Source organism: Salmo salar, chromosome 18, assembly GCF_965601325.2.
Source record: "Salmo salar chromosome 18, fSalSal1, whole genome shotgun sequence".
In the NCBI taxonomy this organism is placed as follows: Eukaryota; Metazoa; Chordata; class Actinopteri; order Salmoniformes; family Salmonidae; genus Salmo; species Salmo salar.
Genome location: NC_138308.1, coordinates 42,187,362 through 42,206,116, shown reverse-complemented (window position 1 = coordinate 42,206,116; position 18,755 = coordinate 42,187,362).

Genomic DNA, 18,755 nt, shown 5'->3' with positions numbered 1-18,755 from the left:
GGAGAGAATCCACAGTCCTAACACAGTATGTCCTCTACTATGAGAGAATCCACAGTCCTAACACAGTATGTCCTCTAATAGGAGAGAATCCACAGTCCTAACACAGTATGTCCTCTAACAGGAGAGAATCCACAGTCCTAACACAGTATGTCCTCTAATAGGAGAGAATCCACAGTCCTAACACAGTATGTCCTCTAATAGGAGAGAATCCAAAGTCCTAACACAGTATGTCCTCTAATAGGAGAGAATCCACAGTCCTAACACAGTATGTCCTCTACTATGAGAGAATCCACAGTCCTAACACAGTATGTCCTCTAATAGGAGAGAATCCACAGTCCTAACACAGTATGTCCTCTAACAGGAGAGAATCCACAGTCCTAACACAGTATGTCCTCTAATAGGAGAGAATCCACAGTCCTAACACAGTATGTCCTCTAATAGGAGAGAATCCTCAGTGCTAACACAGTATGTCCTCTAACAGGAGAGAATCCACAGTCCTAACACAGTATGTCATCTAATAGAAGAGAATCCACAGTCCTAACACAGTATGTCCTCTAATAGGAGAGAATCCACAGTCTTTACACAGTATGTTCTCTAATATGAGAGAATCCACAGCCCTAACACAGTATGTCCTCTAATAGGAGAGAATCCACAGTCCTAACACAGTATGTCCTCTACTATGAGAGAATCCACAGTCCTAACACAGTATGTCCTCTAATAGGAGAGAATCCACAGTCCTAATATAGTTTGTCCTCTACTATGAGAGAATCCACAGTCCTAACACAGTATGTCCTCTAATATTAGAGAATCCACAGTCCTAACACAGTATGTCCTCTAATAGGAGAGAATCCACAGTCATAACACAGTATGTCCTCTAATAGGAGAGAATCCACAGTCCTAACACAGTATGTCCTCTAATAGGAGAGAATCCACAGTCCTAAAACAGCATGTCCTCTAATAGGAGAGAATCCACAGTCCTAACACAGTATGTCCTCTGTGAGAGAATCCACAGTCCTAACACAGTATGTCCTCTGTGAGAGAATCCACAGTCCTAACACAGTATGTCCTCTAATAGGACAGAATCCACAGTCCTAACACAGTATGTCCTCTGTGAGAGAATCCACAGTCCTAACACAGTATGTCCTCTGTTAGAGAATCCACAGTCCTAAAACAGTATGTCCTCTAATAGGAGAGAATCCACAGTCCTAACACAGTATGTCCTCTAATAGGAGAGAATCCACAGTCCTAACACAGTATGTCTTCTGTGAGAGAATCCACAGTCCTAACACAGTATGTCCTCTGTGAGAGAATCCACAGTCCTAACACAGTATGTCCTCTAATAGGAGAGAATCCACAGTCCTAACACAGTATGTCCTCTAACAGGAGAGAATCCACAGTCCTAACACAGTATGTCCTCTAATAGGAGAGAATCAACAGTCCTAACACAGTATGTCCTCTGTGAGAGAATCCACAGTCCTAACACAGTATGTCCTCTGTGAGAGAATCCACAGTCCTAACACAGTATGTCCTCTAATAGGAGAGAATCCACAGTCCTAACACAGTATGTCCTCTAATAGGAGAGAATCCACAGTCCTAACACAGTATGTCCTCTACTATGAGAGAATCCACAGTCCTAACACAGTATGTCCTCTGATAGGAGAGAATCCACAGTCCTAACACAGTATGTCCTCTAATAGGAGAGAATCCACAGTCATAACACAGTATGTCCTCTGTGAGAGAATCCACAGCCCTAACACAGTATGTCCTCTAATAGGAGAGGATCCACAGTCCTAACACAGTATGTCCTCTACTATGAGAGAATCCACAGTCCTAACACAGTATGTCCTCTAATAGGAGAGAATCCACAGTCCTAACACAGTATGTCCTCTACTATGAGAGAATCCACAGTCCTAACACAGTATGTCCTCTAATAGGAGAGAATCCACAGTCCTAACACAGTATGTCCTCTAATAGGAGAGAATCCACAGTCATAACACAGTATGTCCTCTAAGAGGAGAGAATCCACAGTCCTAACACAGTATGTCCTCTAATAGGAGAGAATCCACAGTCCTAAAACAGTATGTCCTCTAATAGGAGAGAATCCACAGTCCTAACACAGTATGTCCTCTGTGAGAGAATCCACAGTCCTAACACAGTATGTCCTCTGTGAGAGAATCCACAGTCCTAACACAGTATGTCCTCTAATAGGAGAGAATCCACAGTCCTAACACAGTATGTCCTCTACTATGAGAGAATCCACAGTCCTAACACAGTATGTCCTCTAATAGGAGAGAATCCACAGTCCTAACACAGTATGTCCTCTAACAGGAGAGAATCCACAGTCCTAACACAGTATGTCCTCTAATAGGAGAGAATCCACAGTCCTAACACAGTATGTCCTCTAATAGGAGATAATCCAAAGTCCTAACACAGTATGTCCTCTAATAGGAGAGAATCCACAGTCCTAACACAGTATGTCCTCTACTATGAGAGAATCCACAGTCCTAACACAGTATGTCCTCTAATAGGAGAGAATCCACAGTCCTAACACAGTATGTCCTCTAACAGGAGAGAATCCACAGTCCTAACACAGTATGTCCTCTAATAGGAGAGAATCCACAGTCCTAACACAGTATGTCCTCTAATAGGAGAGAATCCAAAGTCCTAACACAGTATGTCCTCTAATAGGAGAGAATCCACAGTCCTAACACAGTATGTCCTCTACTATGAGAGAATCCACAGTCCTAACACAGTATGTCCTCTAATAGGAGAGAATCCACAGTCCTAACACAGTATGTCCTCTAACAGGAGAGAATCCACAGTCCTAACACAGTATGTCCTCTAATAGGAGAGAATCCACAGTCCTAACACAGTATGTCCTCTAATAGGAGAGAATCCTCAGTGCTAACACAGTATGTCCTCTAACAGGAGAGAATCCACAGTCCTAACACAGTATGTCATCTAATAGAAGAGAATCCACAGTCCTAACACAGTATGTCCTCTAATAGGAGAGAATCCACAGTCTTTACACAGTATGTTCTCTAATATGAGAGAATCCACAGCCCTAACACAGTATGTCCTCTAATAGGAGAGAATCCACAGTCCTAACACAGTATGTCCTCTACTATGAGAGAATCCACAGTCCTAACACAGTATGTCCTCTAATAGGAGAGAATCCACAGTCCTAATATAGTTTGTCCTCTACTATGAGAGAATCCACAGTCCTAACACAGTATGTCCTCTAATATTAGAGAATCCACAGTCCTAACACAGTATGTCCTCTAATAGGAGAGAATCCACAGTCATAACACAGTATGTCCTCTAATAGGAGAGAATCCACAGTCCTAACACAGTATGTCCTCTAATAGGAGAGAATCCACAGTCCTAAAACAGCATGTCCTCTAATAGGAGAGAATCCACAGTCCTAACACAGTATGTCCTCTGTGAGAGAATCCACAGTCCTAACACAGTATGTCCTCTGTGAGAGAATCCACAGTCCTAACACAGTATGTCCTCTAATAGGAGAGAATCCACAGTCCTAACACAGTATGACCTCTAATAGGAGAGAATCCACAGTCCTAACACAGTATGTCCTCTACTATGAGAGAATACACAGTCCTAACACAGTATGTCCTCTAATAGGAGAGAATCCACAGTCCTAACACAGTATGTCCTCTAACAGGAGAGAATCCACAGTCCTAACACAGTATGTCCTCTAATAGGAGAGAATCCACAGTCCTAACACAGTATGTCCTCTAATAGGAGAGAATCCACAGTCCTAACACAGTATGTAATCTAATAGGAGAGAATCCACAGTCCTAACACAGTATGTCCTCTAATAGGAGAGAATCCAAAGTCCTAACACAGTATGTCCTCTAATAGGAGAGAATCCACAGTCCTAACACAGTATGTCCTCTACTATGAGAGAATCCACAGTCCTAACACAGTATGTCCTCTAATAGGAGAGAATCCTCAGTGCTAACACAGTATGTCCTCTAACAGGAGAGAATCCACAGTCCTAACACAGTATGTCCTCTAATAGGAGAGAATCCATAGTCCTAACACAGTATGTCCTCTAATAGGAGAGAATCCACAGTCCTAAAACAGTATGTAATCTAATAGGAGAGAATCCACAGTCCTAACACAGTATGTCCTCTAATAGGAGAGAATCCAAAGTCCTAACACAGTATGTCCTCTAATAGGAGAGAATCCACAGTCCTAACACAGTATGTCCTCTAATAGGAGAGAATCCACAGTCCTAACACAGTATGTCCTCTGTGAGAGAATCCACAGTCCTAACACAGTATGTCCTCTGTGAGAGAATCCACAGTCCTAACACAGTATGACCTCTAATGTGAGAGAATCCACAGTCCTAACACAGTATGTCCTCTAATAGGAGAGAATCCACAGTCCTAACACAGTATGTCCTCTACTATGAGAGAATCCACAGTCCTAACACAGTATGTCCTCTAATAGGAGAGAATTCACAGTCCTAACACAGTATGTTCTCTACTATGAGAGATTCCACAGTCCTAACACAGTATGTCCTCTAATTGGAGAGAATCCACAGTCCTAACACAGTATGTCCTCTAATAGGAGAGAATCCACAGTCCTAACACAGTATGTCCTCTAATAGGAGAGAATCCGCAGTCCTAACACAGTATGTCCTCTAATAGGAGAGAATCCACAGTCCTAACACAGTATGTCCTCTAATAGGAGATAATCCACAGCCCTAACACAGAATGTCCTCTAAAAGGAGAGAATCCACAGTCCTAACACAGTATGTCCTCTAATAGGAGAGAATCCACAGTCCTATAACAGTATGTCCTCTAATAGGAGAGAATCCACAGTCCTAACACAGTATGTCCTCTAATAGGAGAGAATCCACAGTCCTAACACAGTATGTCCTCTAATAGGAGAGAATCCACAGTCCTAACACAATATGTCCTCTAATAGGAGAGAATCCACAGTCCTAACACAGTATGTCCTCTATTAGGAGAGAATCCACAGTCCTAACACAGTATGTCCTCTAATAGGAGAGAATCCACAGTCCTAACACAGTATGTCTTCTACTATGAGAGAATCCACAGTCCTAACACAGTATGTCCTCTAATAGGAGAGAATCCACAGTCCTAACACATTATGTCCTCTAATAGGAGAGAATCCACAGTCCTAACACAGTATGTCTTCTGTGAGAGAATCCACAGTCCTAACACAGTATGTCCTCTGTGAGAGAATCCACAGTCCTAACACAGTATGTTCTCTAATAGGAGAGAATCCACAGTCCTAACACAGTATGTCCTCTAATAGGAGAGAATCCACAGTCCTAACACAGTATGTCCTCTAACAGGAGAGAATCCACAGTCCTAACACAGTATGTCCTCTACTATGAGAGAATCCACAGTCCTAACACAGTATGTCCTCTAATAGGAGAGAATCCACAGTCCTAACACAGTATGTCCTCTAATAGGAGAGAATCAAAAGTCCTAACACAGTATGTCCTCTAATAGGAGAGAATCAACAGTCCTAACACAGTATGTCCTCTGTGAGAGAATCCACAGTCCTAACACAGTATGTCCTCTGTGAGAGAATCCACAGTCCTAACACAGTATGTCCTCTAATAGGAGAGAATCCACAGTCCTAACACAGTATGTCATCTAATAGGAGAGAATCCACAGTCCTAACACAGTATGTCCTCTAATAGGAGAGAATCCACAGCCCTAACACAGTATGTCCTCTAATAGGAGAGGATCCACAGTCCTAACACAGTATGTCCTCTACTATGAGAGAATCCACAGTCCTAACACAGTATGTCCTCTAATAGGAGAGAATCCACAGTCCTAACACAGTATGTCCTCTGCTATGAGAGAATCCACAGTCCTAACACAGTATGTCCTCTAATAGGAGAGAATCCACAGTCCTAACACAGTATGTCCTCTAATAGGAGAGAATCCACAGTCATAACACAGTATGTCCTCTAATAGGAGAGAATCCACAGTCCTAACACAGTATGTCCTCTAATAGGAGAGAATCCACAGTCCTAAAACAGTATGTCCTCTAATAGGAGAGAATCCACAGTCCTAACACAGTATGTCCTCTGTGAAAGAATCCACAGTCCTAACACAGTATGTCCTCTGTGAGAGAATCCACAGTCCTAACACAGTATGTCCTCTAATAGGAGAGACTCCACAGTCCTAACACAGTATGACCTCTAATAGGAGAGAATCCACAGTCCTAACACAGTATGTCCTCTACTATGAGAGAATCCACAGTCCTAACACAGTATGTCCTCTAATAGGAGAGAATCCACAGTCCTAACACAGTATGTCCTCTAACAGGAGAGAATCCACAGTCCTAACACAGTATGTCCTCTAATAGGAGAGAATCCACAGTCCTAACACAGTATGTCCTCTAATAGGAGAGAATCCACAGTCCTAACACAGTATGTAATCTAATAGGAGAGAATCCACAGTCCTAACACAGTATGTCCTCTAATAGGAGAGAATCCAAAGTCCTAACACAGTATGTCCTCTAATAGGAGAGAATCCACAGTCCTAACACAGTATGTCCTCTACTATGAGAGAATCCACAGTCCTAACACAGTATGTCCTCTAATAGGAGAGAATCCTCAGTGCTAACACAGTATGTCCTCTAACAGGAGAGAATCCACAGTCCTAACACAGTATGTCATCTAATATGAGAGAATCCACAGTCCTAACACAGTATGTCCTCTAATAGGAGATAATCCACAGTCCTAACACAGTATGTCCTCTACTATGAGAGAATCCACAGTCCTAACACAGTATGTCCTCTAATAGGAGAGAATCCACAGTCCTAATACAGTATGTCCTCTACTATGAGAGAATCCACAGTCCTAACACAGTATGTCCTCTAATAGGAGAGAATCCACAGTCCTAACACAGTATGTCCTCTAATAGGAGAGAATCCACAGTCATAACACAGTATGTCCTCTAATAGGAGAGAATCCACAGTCCTAACACAGTATGTCCTCTAATAGGAGAGAATCCACAGTCCTAAAACAGTATGTCCTCTAATAGGAGAGAATCCACAGTCCTAACACAGTATGTCCTCTGTGAGAGAATCCACAGTCCTAACACAGTATGTCCTCTGTGAGAGAATCCACAGTCCTAACACAGTATGTCCTCTAATAGGAGAGAATCCACAGTCCTAACACAGTATGACCTCTAATAGGAGAGAATCCACAGTCCTAACACAGTATGTCCTCTACTATGAGAGAATCCACAGTCCTAACACAGTATGTCCTCTAGTAGGAGAGAATCCACAGTCCTAACACAGTATGTCCTCTAACAGGAGAGAATCCACAGTCCTAACACAGTATGTCCTCTAATAGGAGAGAATCCACAGTCCTAACACAGTATGTCCTCTAATAGGAGAGAATCCACAGTCCTAACACAGTATGTAATCTAATAGGAGAGAATCCACAGTCCTAACACAGTATGTCCTCTAATAGGAGAGAATCCAAAGTCCTAACACAGTATGTCCTCTAATAGGAGAGAATCCACAGTCCTAACACAGTATGTCCTCTACTATGAGAGAATCCACAGTCCTAACACAGTATGTCCTCTAATAGGAGAGAATCCTCAGTGCTAACACAGTATGTCCTCTAACAGGAGATAATCCACAGTCCTAACACAGTATGTCCTCTAATAGGAGAGAATCCACAGTCCTAACACAGTATGTCCTCTAATAGGAGAGAATCCACAGTCCTAACACAGTATGTAATCTAATAGGAGAGAATCCACAGTCCTAACACAGTATGTCCTCTAATAGGAGAGAATCCAAAGTCCTAACACAGTATGTCCTCTAATAGGAGAGAATCCACAGTCCTAACACAGTATGTCCTCTAATAGGAGAGAATCCACAGTCCTAACACAGTATGTCCTCTGTGAGAGAATCCACAGTCCTAACACAGTATGTCCTCTAATAGGAGAGAATCCACAGTCCTAACACAGTATGTCCTCTAATAGGAGAGAATCCACAGTCCTAACACAGTATGTAATCTAATAGGAGAGAATCCACAGTCCTAACACAGTATGTCCTCTAATAGGAGAGAATCCAAAGTCCTAACACAGTATGTCCTCTAATAGGAGAGAATCCACAGTCCTAACACAGTATGTCCTCTACTATGAGAGAATCCACAGTCCTAACACAGTATGTCCTCTAATAGGAGAGAATCCTCAGTGCTAACACAGTATGTCCTCTAACAGGAGAGAATCCACAGTCCTAACACAGTATGTCATCTAATATGAGAGAATCCACAGTCCTAAAACAGTATGTCCTCTAATAGGAGAGAATCCACAGTCCTAACACAGTATGTCCTCTGTGAGAGAATCCACAGTCCTAACACAGTATGTCCTCTGTGAGAGAATCCACAGTCCTAACACAGTATGTCCTCTAATAGGAGAGAATCCACAGTCCTAACACAGTATGACCTCTAATAGGAGAGAATCCACAGTCCTAACACAGTATGTCCTCTACTATGAGAGAATCCACAGTCCTAACACAGTATGTCCTCTAGTAGGAGAGAATCCACAGTCCTAACACAGTATGTCCTCTAACAGGAGAGAATCCACAGTCCTAACACAGTATGTCCTCTAATAGGAGAGAATCCACAGTCCTAACACAGTATGTCCTCTAATAGGAGAGAATCCACAGTCCTAACACAGTATGTAATCTAATAGGAGAGAATCCACAGTCCTAACACAGTATGTCCTCTAATAGGAGAGAATCCAAAGTCCTAACACAGTATGTCCTCTAATAGGAGAGAATCCACAGTCCTAACACAGTATGTCCTCTACTATGAGAGAATCCACAGTCCTAACACAGTATGTCCTCTAATAGGAGAGAATCCTCAGTGCTAACACAGTATGTCCTCTAACAGGAGATAATCCACAGTCCTAACACAGTATGTCCTCTAATAGGAGAGAATCCACAGTCCTAACACAGTATGTCCTCTAATAGGAGAGAATCCACAGTCCTAACACAGTATGTAATCTAATAGGAGAGAATCCACAGTCCTAACACAGTATGTCCTCTAATAGGAGAGAATCCAAAGTCCTAACACAGTATGTCCTCTAATAGGAGAGAATCCACAGTCCTAACACATTATGTCCTCTAATAGGAGAGAATCCACAGTCCTAACACAGTATGTCCTCTGTGAGAGAATCCACAGTCCTAACACAGTATGTCCTCTGTGAGAGAATCCACAGTCCTAACACAGTATGACCTCTAATGTGAGAGAATCCACAGTCCTAACACAGTATGTCCTCTAATAGGAGAGAATCATCAGTCCTAACACAGTATGTCCTCTACTATGAGAGAATCCACAGTCCTAACACAGTATGTCCTCTAATAGGAGAGAATTCACAGTCCTAACACAGTATGTTCTCTACTATGAGAGAATCCACAGTCCTAACACAGTATGTCCTCTAATAGGAGAGAATCCACAGTCCTAACACAGTATGTCCTCTAATAGGAGAGAATCCACAGACCTAACACAGTATGTCCTCTAATAGGAGAGAATCCGCAGTCCTAACACAGTATGTCCTCTAATAGGAGAGAATCCACAGTCCTAACACAGTATGTCCTCTAATAGGAGAGAATCCACAGTCCTAACACAGTATGTCCTCTAAAAGGAGAGAATCCACAGTCCTAACACAGTATGTCCTCTAATAGGAGAGAATCCACAGTCCTAAAACAGTATGTCCTCTAATAGGAGAGAATCCACAGTCCTAACACAGTATGTCCTCTAATAGGAGAGAATCCACAGTCCTAACACAGTATGTCCTCTAATAGGAGAGAATCCACAGTCCTAACACAATATGTCCTCTAATAGGAGAGAATCCACAGTCCTAACACAGTATGTCCTCTATTAGGAGAGAACCCACAGTCCTAACACAGTATGTCCTCTAATAGGAGAGAATCCACAGTCCTAACACAGTATGTCTTCTACTATGAGAGAATCCACAGTCCTAACACAGTATGTCCTCTGTGAGAGAATCCACAGTCCTAACACAGTATGTCCTCTACTATGAGAGAATTCACAGTCCTAACACAGTATGTCCTCTAATAGGAGAGAATCCACAGTCCTAACACAGTATCTCCTCTAATAGGAGAGAATCCACAGGCCTAACACAGTATGTCCTCTAATAGGAGAGAATCCACAGTCCTAACACAGTATGTCCTCTAGTAGGAGAGAATCCACAGTCCTAACACAGTATGACCTCTAATAGGAGAGAATCCACAGTCCTAACACAGTATGACCTCGAATAGGAGAGAATCCACAGTCCTAAAACAGTATGACCTCTAATAGGAGAGAATCCACAGTCCTATCACAGTTTGTCGACTAATAGGAGAGAATCCACAGTCCTAACACAGTATGTCCTCTAATAGGAGAGAATCCACAGTCCTAACACAGTATGTCCTCTAATAGGAGAGAATCCACAGTCCTAACACAGTATGTCCTCTAATAGGAGAGAATCAAAAGTCCTAACACAGTATGTCCTCTAATAGGAGAGAATCAACAGTCCTAACACAGTATGTCCTCTGTGAGAGAATCCACAGTCCTAACACAGAATGTCCTCTAATAGGAGAGAATCCACAGTCCTAACACAGTATGTCATCTAATAGGAGAGAATCCACAGCCCTAACACAGTATGTCCTCTAATAGGAGAGGATCCACAGTCCTAACACAGTATGTCCTCTACTATGAGAGAATCCACAGTCCTAACACAGTATGTCCTCTAATAGGAGAGAATCCACAGTCCTAACACAGTATGTCCTCTGCTATGAGAGAATCCACAGTCCTAACACAGTATGTCCTCTAATAGGAGAGAATCCACAGTCCTAACACAGTATGTCCTCTAATAGGAGAGAATCCACAGTCATAACACAGTATGTCCTCTAATAGGAGAGAATCCACAGTCCTAACACAGTATGTCCTCTAATAGGAGAGAATCCACAGTCCTAAAACAGTATGTCCTCTAATAGGAGAGAATCCACAGTCCTAACACAGTATGTCCTCTGTGAAAGAATCCACAGTCCTAACACAGTATGTCCTCTGTGAGAGAATCCACAGTCCTAACACAGTATGTCCTCTAATAGGAGAGACTCCACAGTCCTAACACAGTATGACCTCTAATAGGAGAGAATCCACAGTCCTAACACAGTATGTCCTCTACTATGAGAGAATCCACAGTCCTAACACAGTATGTCCTCTAATAGGAAAGAATCCACAGTCCTAACACAGTATGTCCTCTAACAGGAGAGAATCCACAGTCCTAACACAGTATGTCCTCTAATAGGAGAGAATCCACAGTCCTAACACAGTATGTCCTCTAATAGGAGAGAATCCACAGTCCTAACACAGTATGTAATCTAATAGGAGAGAATCCACAGTCCTAACACAGTATGTCCTCTAATAGGAGAGAATCCAAAGTCCTAACACAGTATGTCCTCTAATAGGAGAGAATCCACAGTCCTAACACAGTATGTCCTCTACTATGAGAGAATCCACAGTCCTAACACAGTATGTCCTCTAATAGGAGAGAATCCTCAGTGCTAACACAGTATGTCCTCTAACAGGAGAGAATCCACAGTCCTAACACAGTATGTCATCTAATATGAGAGAATCCACAGTCCTAACACAGTATGTCCTCTAATAGGAGATAATCCACAGTCCTAACACAGTATGTCCTCTACTATGAGAGAATCCACAGTCCTAACACAGTATGTCCTCTAATAGGAGAGAATCCACAGTCCTAATACAGTATGTCCTCTACTATGAGAGAATCCACAGTCCTAACACAGTATGTCCTCTAATAGGAGAGAATCCACAGTCCTAACAAAGTATGTCCTCTAATAGGAGAGAATCCACAGTCATAACACAGTATGTCCTCTAATAGGAGAGAATCCACAGTCCTAACACAGTATGTCCTCTAATAGGAGAGAATCCACAGTCCTAAAACAGTATGTCCTCTAATAGGAGAGAATCCACAGTCCTAACACAGTATGTCCTCTGTGAGAGAATCCACAGTCCTAACACAGTATGTCCTCTGTGAGAGAATCCACAGTCCTAACACAGTATGTCCTCTAATAGGAGAGAATCCACAGTCCTAACACAGTATGACCTCTAATAGGAGAGAATCCACAGTCCTAACACAGTATGTCCTCTACTATGAGAGAATCCACAGTCCTAACACAGTATGTCCTCTAGTAGGAGAGAATCCACAGTCCTAACACAGTATGTCCTCTAACAGGAGAGAATCCACAGTCCTAACACAGTATGTCCTCTAATAGGAGAGAATCCACAGTCCTAACACAGTATGTCCTCTAATAGGAGAGAATCCACAGTCCTAACACAGTATGTAATCTAATAGGAGAGAATCCACAGTCCTAACACAGTATGTCCTCTAATAGGAGAGAATCCAAAGTCCTAACACAGTATGTCCTCTAATAGGAGAGAATCCACAGTCCTAACACAGTATGTCCTCTACTATGAGAGAATCCACAGTCCTAACACAGTATGTCCTCTAATAGGAGAGAATCCTCAGTGCTAACACAGTATGTCCTCTAACAGGAGATAATCCACAGTCCTAACACAGTATGTCCTCTAATAGGAGAGAATCCACAGTCCTAACACAGTATGTCCTCTAATAGGAGAGAATCCACAGTCCTAACACAGTATGTAATCTAATAGGAGAGAATCCACAGTCCTAACACAGTATGTCCTCTAATAGGAGAGAATCCAAAGTCCTAACACAGTATGTCCTCTAATAGGAGAGAATCCACAGTCCTAACACAGTATGTCCTCTGTGAGAGAATCCACAGTCCTAACACAGTATGTCCTCTGTGAGAGAATCCACAGTCCTAACACAGTATGACCTCTAATGTGAGAGAATCCACAGTCCTAACACAGTATGTCCTCTAATAGGAGAGAATCATCAGTCCTAACAAAGTATGTCCTCTACTATGAGAGAATCCACAGTCCTAACACAGTATGTCCTCTAATAGGAGAGAATTCACAGTCCTAACACAGTATGTTCTCTACTATGAGAGAATCCACAGTCCTAACACAGTATGTCCTCTAATAGGAGAGAATCCACAGTCCTAACACAGTATGTCCTCTAATAGGAGAGAATCCACAGACCTAACACAGTATGTCCTCTAATAGGAGAGAATCCGCAGTCCTAACACAGTATGTCCTCTAATAGGAGAGAATCCACAGTCCTAACACAGTATGTCCTCTAATAGGAGAGAATCCACAGTCCTAACACAGTATGTCCTCTAAAAGGAGAGAATCCACAGTCCTAACACAGTATGTCCTCTAATAGGAGAGAATCCACAGTCCTAAAACAGTATGTCCTCTAATAGGAGAGAATCCACAGTCCTAACACAGTATGTCCTCTAATAGGAGAGAATCCACAGTCCTAACACAGTATGTCCTCTAATAGGAGAGAATCCACAGTCCTAACACAATATGTCCTCTAATAGGAGAGAATCCACAGTCCTAACACAGTATGTCCTCTATTAGGAGAGAATCCACAGTCCTAACACAGTATGTCCTCTAATAGGAGAGAATCCACAGTCCTAACACAGTATGTCTTCTACTATGAGAGAATCCACAGTCCTAACACAGTATGTCCTCTGTGAGAGAATCCACAGTCCTAACACAGTATGTCCTCTACTATGAGAGAATTCACAGTCCTAACACAGTATGTCCTCTAATAGGAGAGAATCCACAGTCCTAACACAGTATGTCCTCTAATAGGAGAGAATCCACAGGCCTAACACAGTATGTCCTCTAATAGGAGAGAATCCACAGTCCTAACACAGTATGTCCTCTAGTAGGAGAGAATCCACAGTCCTAACACAGTATGACCTCTAATAGGAGAGAATCCACAGTCCTAACACAGTATGACCTCGAATAGGAGAGAATCCACAGTCCTAACACAGTATGACCTCTAATAGGAGAGAATCCACAGTCCTATCACAGTTTGTCGACAAATAGGAGAGAATCCACAGTCCTAACACAGTATGTCCTCTAATAGGAGAGAATCCACAGTCCTAACACAGTATGTCCTCTGTGAGAGAATCCACAGTCCTAACACAGTATGTCCTCTGTTAGAGAATCCACAGTCCTAACACAGTATGACCTCTAATGTGAGAGAATCCACAGTCCTAACACAGTATGTCCTCTAATAGGAGAGAATCCACAGTCCTAACACAATATGTCCTCTAATAGGAGAGAATCCACAGTCCTAACACAGTATGTCCTCTATTAGGAGAGAATCCACAGTCCTAACACAGTATGTCCTCTAATAGGAGAGAATCCACAGTCCTAACACAGTATGTCTTCTACTATGAGAGAATCCACAGTCCTAACACAGTATGTCCTCTGTGAGAGAATCCACAGTCCTAACACAGTATGTCTTCTACTATGAGAGAATTCACAGTCCTAACACAGTATGTCCTCTAATAGGAGAGAATCCACAGTCCTAACACAGTATGTCCTCTAATAGGAGAGAATCCACAGGCCTAACACAGTATGTCCTCTAATAGGAGAGAATCCACAGTCCTAACACAGTATGTCCTCTAGTAGGAGAGAATCCACAGTCCTAACACAGTATGACCTCTAATAGGAGAGAATCCACAGTCCTAACACAGTATGACCTCGAATAGGAGAGAATCTACAGTCCTAACACAGTATGACCTCTAATAGGAGAGAATCCACAGTCCTATCACAGTTTGTCGACTAATAGGAGAGAATCCACAGTCCTAACACAGTATGTCCTCTAATAGGAGAGAATCCACAGTCCTAACACAGTATGTCCTCTGTGAGAGAATCCACAGTCCTAACACAGTATGTCCTCTGTTAGAGAATCCACAGTCCTAACACAGTATGACCTCTAATGTGAGAGATTCCACAGTCCTAACACGGTATGTCCTCTAATAGGAGAGAATCCACAGTCCTAACACAGTATGTCCTCTAATATGAGAGAATCCACAGTCCTAACACAGTATGTCCTCTAATAGGAGAGAATCCACAGTCCTAACACAGTATGTCCTCTGTGAGAGAATCCACAGTCCTAACACAGTATGTCCTCTAATAGGAGAGAATCCACAGTCCTAACACAGTATGTCCTCTAATAGGAGAGAATCCACAGTCCTAACACAGTATGACCTCTAATAGGAGAGAATCCACAGTCCTAACACAGTATGTCCTCTAATAGGAGAGAATCCACAGTCCTAATACAGTATGTCCTCTACTATGAGAGAATCCACAGTCCTAACACAGTATGTCCTCTAATAGGAGAGAATCCACAGTCCTAACACAGTATGTCCTCTAATAGGAGAGAATCCACAGTCATAACACAGTATGTCCTCTAATAGGAGAGAATCCACAGTCCTAACACAGTATGTCCTCTAATAGGAGAGAATCCACAGTCCTAAAACAGTATGTCCTCTAATAGGAGAGAATCCACAGTCCTAACACAGTATGTCCTCTGTGAGAGAATCCACAGTCCTAACACAGTATGTCCTCTGTGAGAGAATCCACAGTCCTAACACAGTATGTCCTCTAATAGGAGAGAATCCACAGTCCTAACACAGTATGACCTCTAATAGGAGAGAATCCACAGTCCTAACACAGTATGTCCTCTACTATGAGAGAATCCACAGTCCTAACACAGTATGTCCTCTAGTAGGAGAGAATCCACAGTCCTAACACAGTATGTCCTCTAACAGGAGAGAATCCACAGTCCTAACACAGTATGTCCTCTAATAGGAGAGAATCCACAGTCCTAACACAGTATGTCCTCTAATAGGAGAGAATCCACAGTCCTAACACAGTATGTAATCTAATAGGAGAGAATCCACAGTCCTAACACAGTATGTCCTCTAATAGGAGAGAATCCAAAGTCCTAACACAGTATGTCCTCTAATAGGAGAGAATCCACAGTCCTAACACAGTATGTCCTCTACTATGAGAGAATCCACAGTCCTAACACAGTATGTCCTCTAATAGGAGAGAATCCTCAGTGCTAACACAGTATGTCCTCTAACAGGAGAGAATCCACAGTCCTAACACAGTATGTCCTCTAATAGGAGAGAATCCTCAGTGCTAACACAGTATGTCCTCTAATAGGAGAGAATCCAAAGTCCTAACACAGTATGTCCTCTAATAGGAGAGAATCCACAGTCCTAACACAGTATGTCCTCTAATAGGAGAGAATCCACAGTCCTAACACAGTATGTCCTCTGTGAGAGAATCCACAGTCCTAACACAGTATGTCCTCTGTGAGAGAATCCACAGTCCTAACACAGTATGACCTCTAATGTGAGAGAATCCACAGTCCTAACACAGTATGTCCTCTAATAGGAGAGAATCATCAGTCCTAACACAGTATGTCCTCTACTATGAGAGAATCCACAGTCCTAACACAGTATGTCCTCTAATAGGAGAGAATTCACAGTCCTAACACAGTATGTTCTCTACTATGAGAGAATCCACAGTCCTAACACAGTATGTCCTCTAATAGGAGAGAATCCACAGTCCTAACACAGTATGTCCTCTAATAGGAGAGAATCCACAGACCTAACACAGTATGTCCTCTAATAGGACAGAATCCGCAGTCCTAACACAGTATGTCCTCTAATAGGAGAGAATCCACAGTCCTAACACAGTATGTCCTCTAATAGGAGAGAATCCACAGTCCTAACACAGTATGTCCTCTAATAGGAGAGAATCCACAGTCCTAACACAGTATGTCCTCTAATAGGAGAGAATCCACAGTCCTAACACAGTATGTCCTCTAATAGGAGAGAATCCACAGTCCTAACACAATATGTCCTCTAATAGGAGAGAATCCACAGTCCTAACACAGTATGTCCTCTATTAGGAGAGAATCCACAGTCCTAACACAGTATGTCCTCTAATAGGAGAGAATCCACAGTCCTAACACAGTATGTCTTCTACTATGAGAGAATCCACAGTCCTAACACAGTATGTCCTCTGTGAGAGAATCCACAGTCCTAACACAGTATGTCCTCTACTATGAGAGAATTCACAGTCCTAACACAGTATGTCCTCTAATAGGAGAGAATCCACAGTCCTAACACAGTATGTCCTCTAATAGGAGAGAATCCACAGGCCTAACACAGTATGTCCTCTAATAGGAGAGAATCCACAGTCCTAACACAGTATGTCCTCTAGTAGGAGAGAATCCACAGTCCTATCACAGTATGACCTCTAATAGGAGAGAATCCACAGTCCTAACACAGTATGACCTCGAATAGGAGAGAATCCACAGTCCTAACACAGTATGTCCTCTGTGAGAGAATCCACAGTCCTAACACAGTATGTCCTCTGTTAGAGAATCCACAGTCCTAAGACAGTATGACCTCTAATGTGAGAGAATCCACAGTCCTAACACAGTATGTCCTCTAATAGGAGAGAATCCACAGTCCTAACACAATATGTCCTCTAATAGGAGAGAATCCACAGTCCTAACACAGTATGTCCTCTATTAGGAGAGAATCCACAGTCCTAACACAGTATGTCCTCTAATAGGAGAGAATCCACAGTCCTAACACAGTATGTCTTCTACTATGAGAGAATCCACAGTCCTAACACAGTATGTCCTCTGTGAGAGAATCCACAGTCCTAACACAGTATGTCCTCTACTATGAGAGAATTCACAGTCCTAACACAGTATGTCCTCTAATAGGAGAGAATCCACAGTCCTAACACAGTATGTCCTCTAATAGGAGAGAATCCACAGGCCTAACACAGTATGTCCTCTAATAGGAGAGAATCCACAGTCCTAACACAGTATGTCCTCTAGTAGGAGAGAATCCACAGTCCTAACACAGTATGACCTCTAATAGGAGAGAATCCACAGTCCTAACACAGTATGACCTCGAATACGAGAGAATCCACAGTCCTAACACAGTATGACCTCTAATAGGAGAGAATCCACAGTCCTATCACAGTTTGTCGACTAATAGGAGAGAATCCACAGTCCTAACACAGTATGTCCTCTAATAGGAGAGAATCCACAGTCCTAACACAGTATGTCCTCTGTGAGAGAATCCACAGTCCTAACACAGTATGTCCTCTAATAGGAGAGAATCCACAGTCCTAACACAGTATGTCCTCTGTGAGAGAATCCACAGTCCTAACACAGTATGTCCTCTGTTAGAGAATCCACAGTCCTAACACAGTATGACCTCTAATGTGAGAGAATCCACAGTCCTAACACGGTATGTCCTCTAATAGGAGAGAATCCACAGTCCTAACACAGTATGTCCTCTAATATGAGAGAATCCACAGTCCTAACACAGTATGTCCTCTAATAGGAGAGAATCCACAGTCCTAACACAGTATGTCCTCTGTGAGACAATCCACAGTCCTAACACAGTATGTCCTCTAATAGGAGAGAATCCACAGTCCTAACACAGTATGTCCTCTAATAGGAGAGAATCCACAGTCCTAACACAGTATGACCTCTAATAGGAGAGAATCCACAGTCCTAACACAGTATGTCCTTTAATAGGAGAGAATCCACAGTCCTAACACAGTATGTCCTCTAATAGGAGAGAATCCACAGTCCTAACACAGTATGTCCTCTAATTGGAGAGAAGCTAGTGGCGAGGAGGAGGAGGAGGAGGAGGAGTAGAGGGAGGCGGAGGAATATTTGTGTGAAATGTAGGTC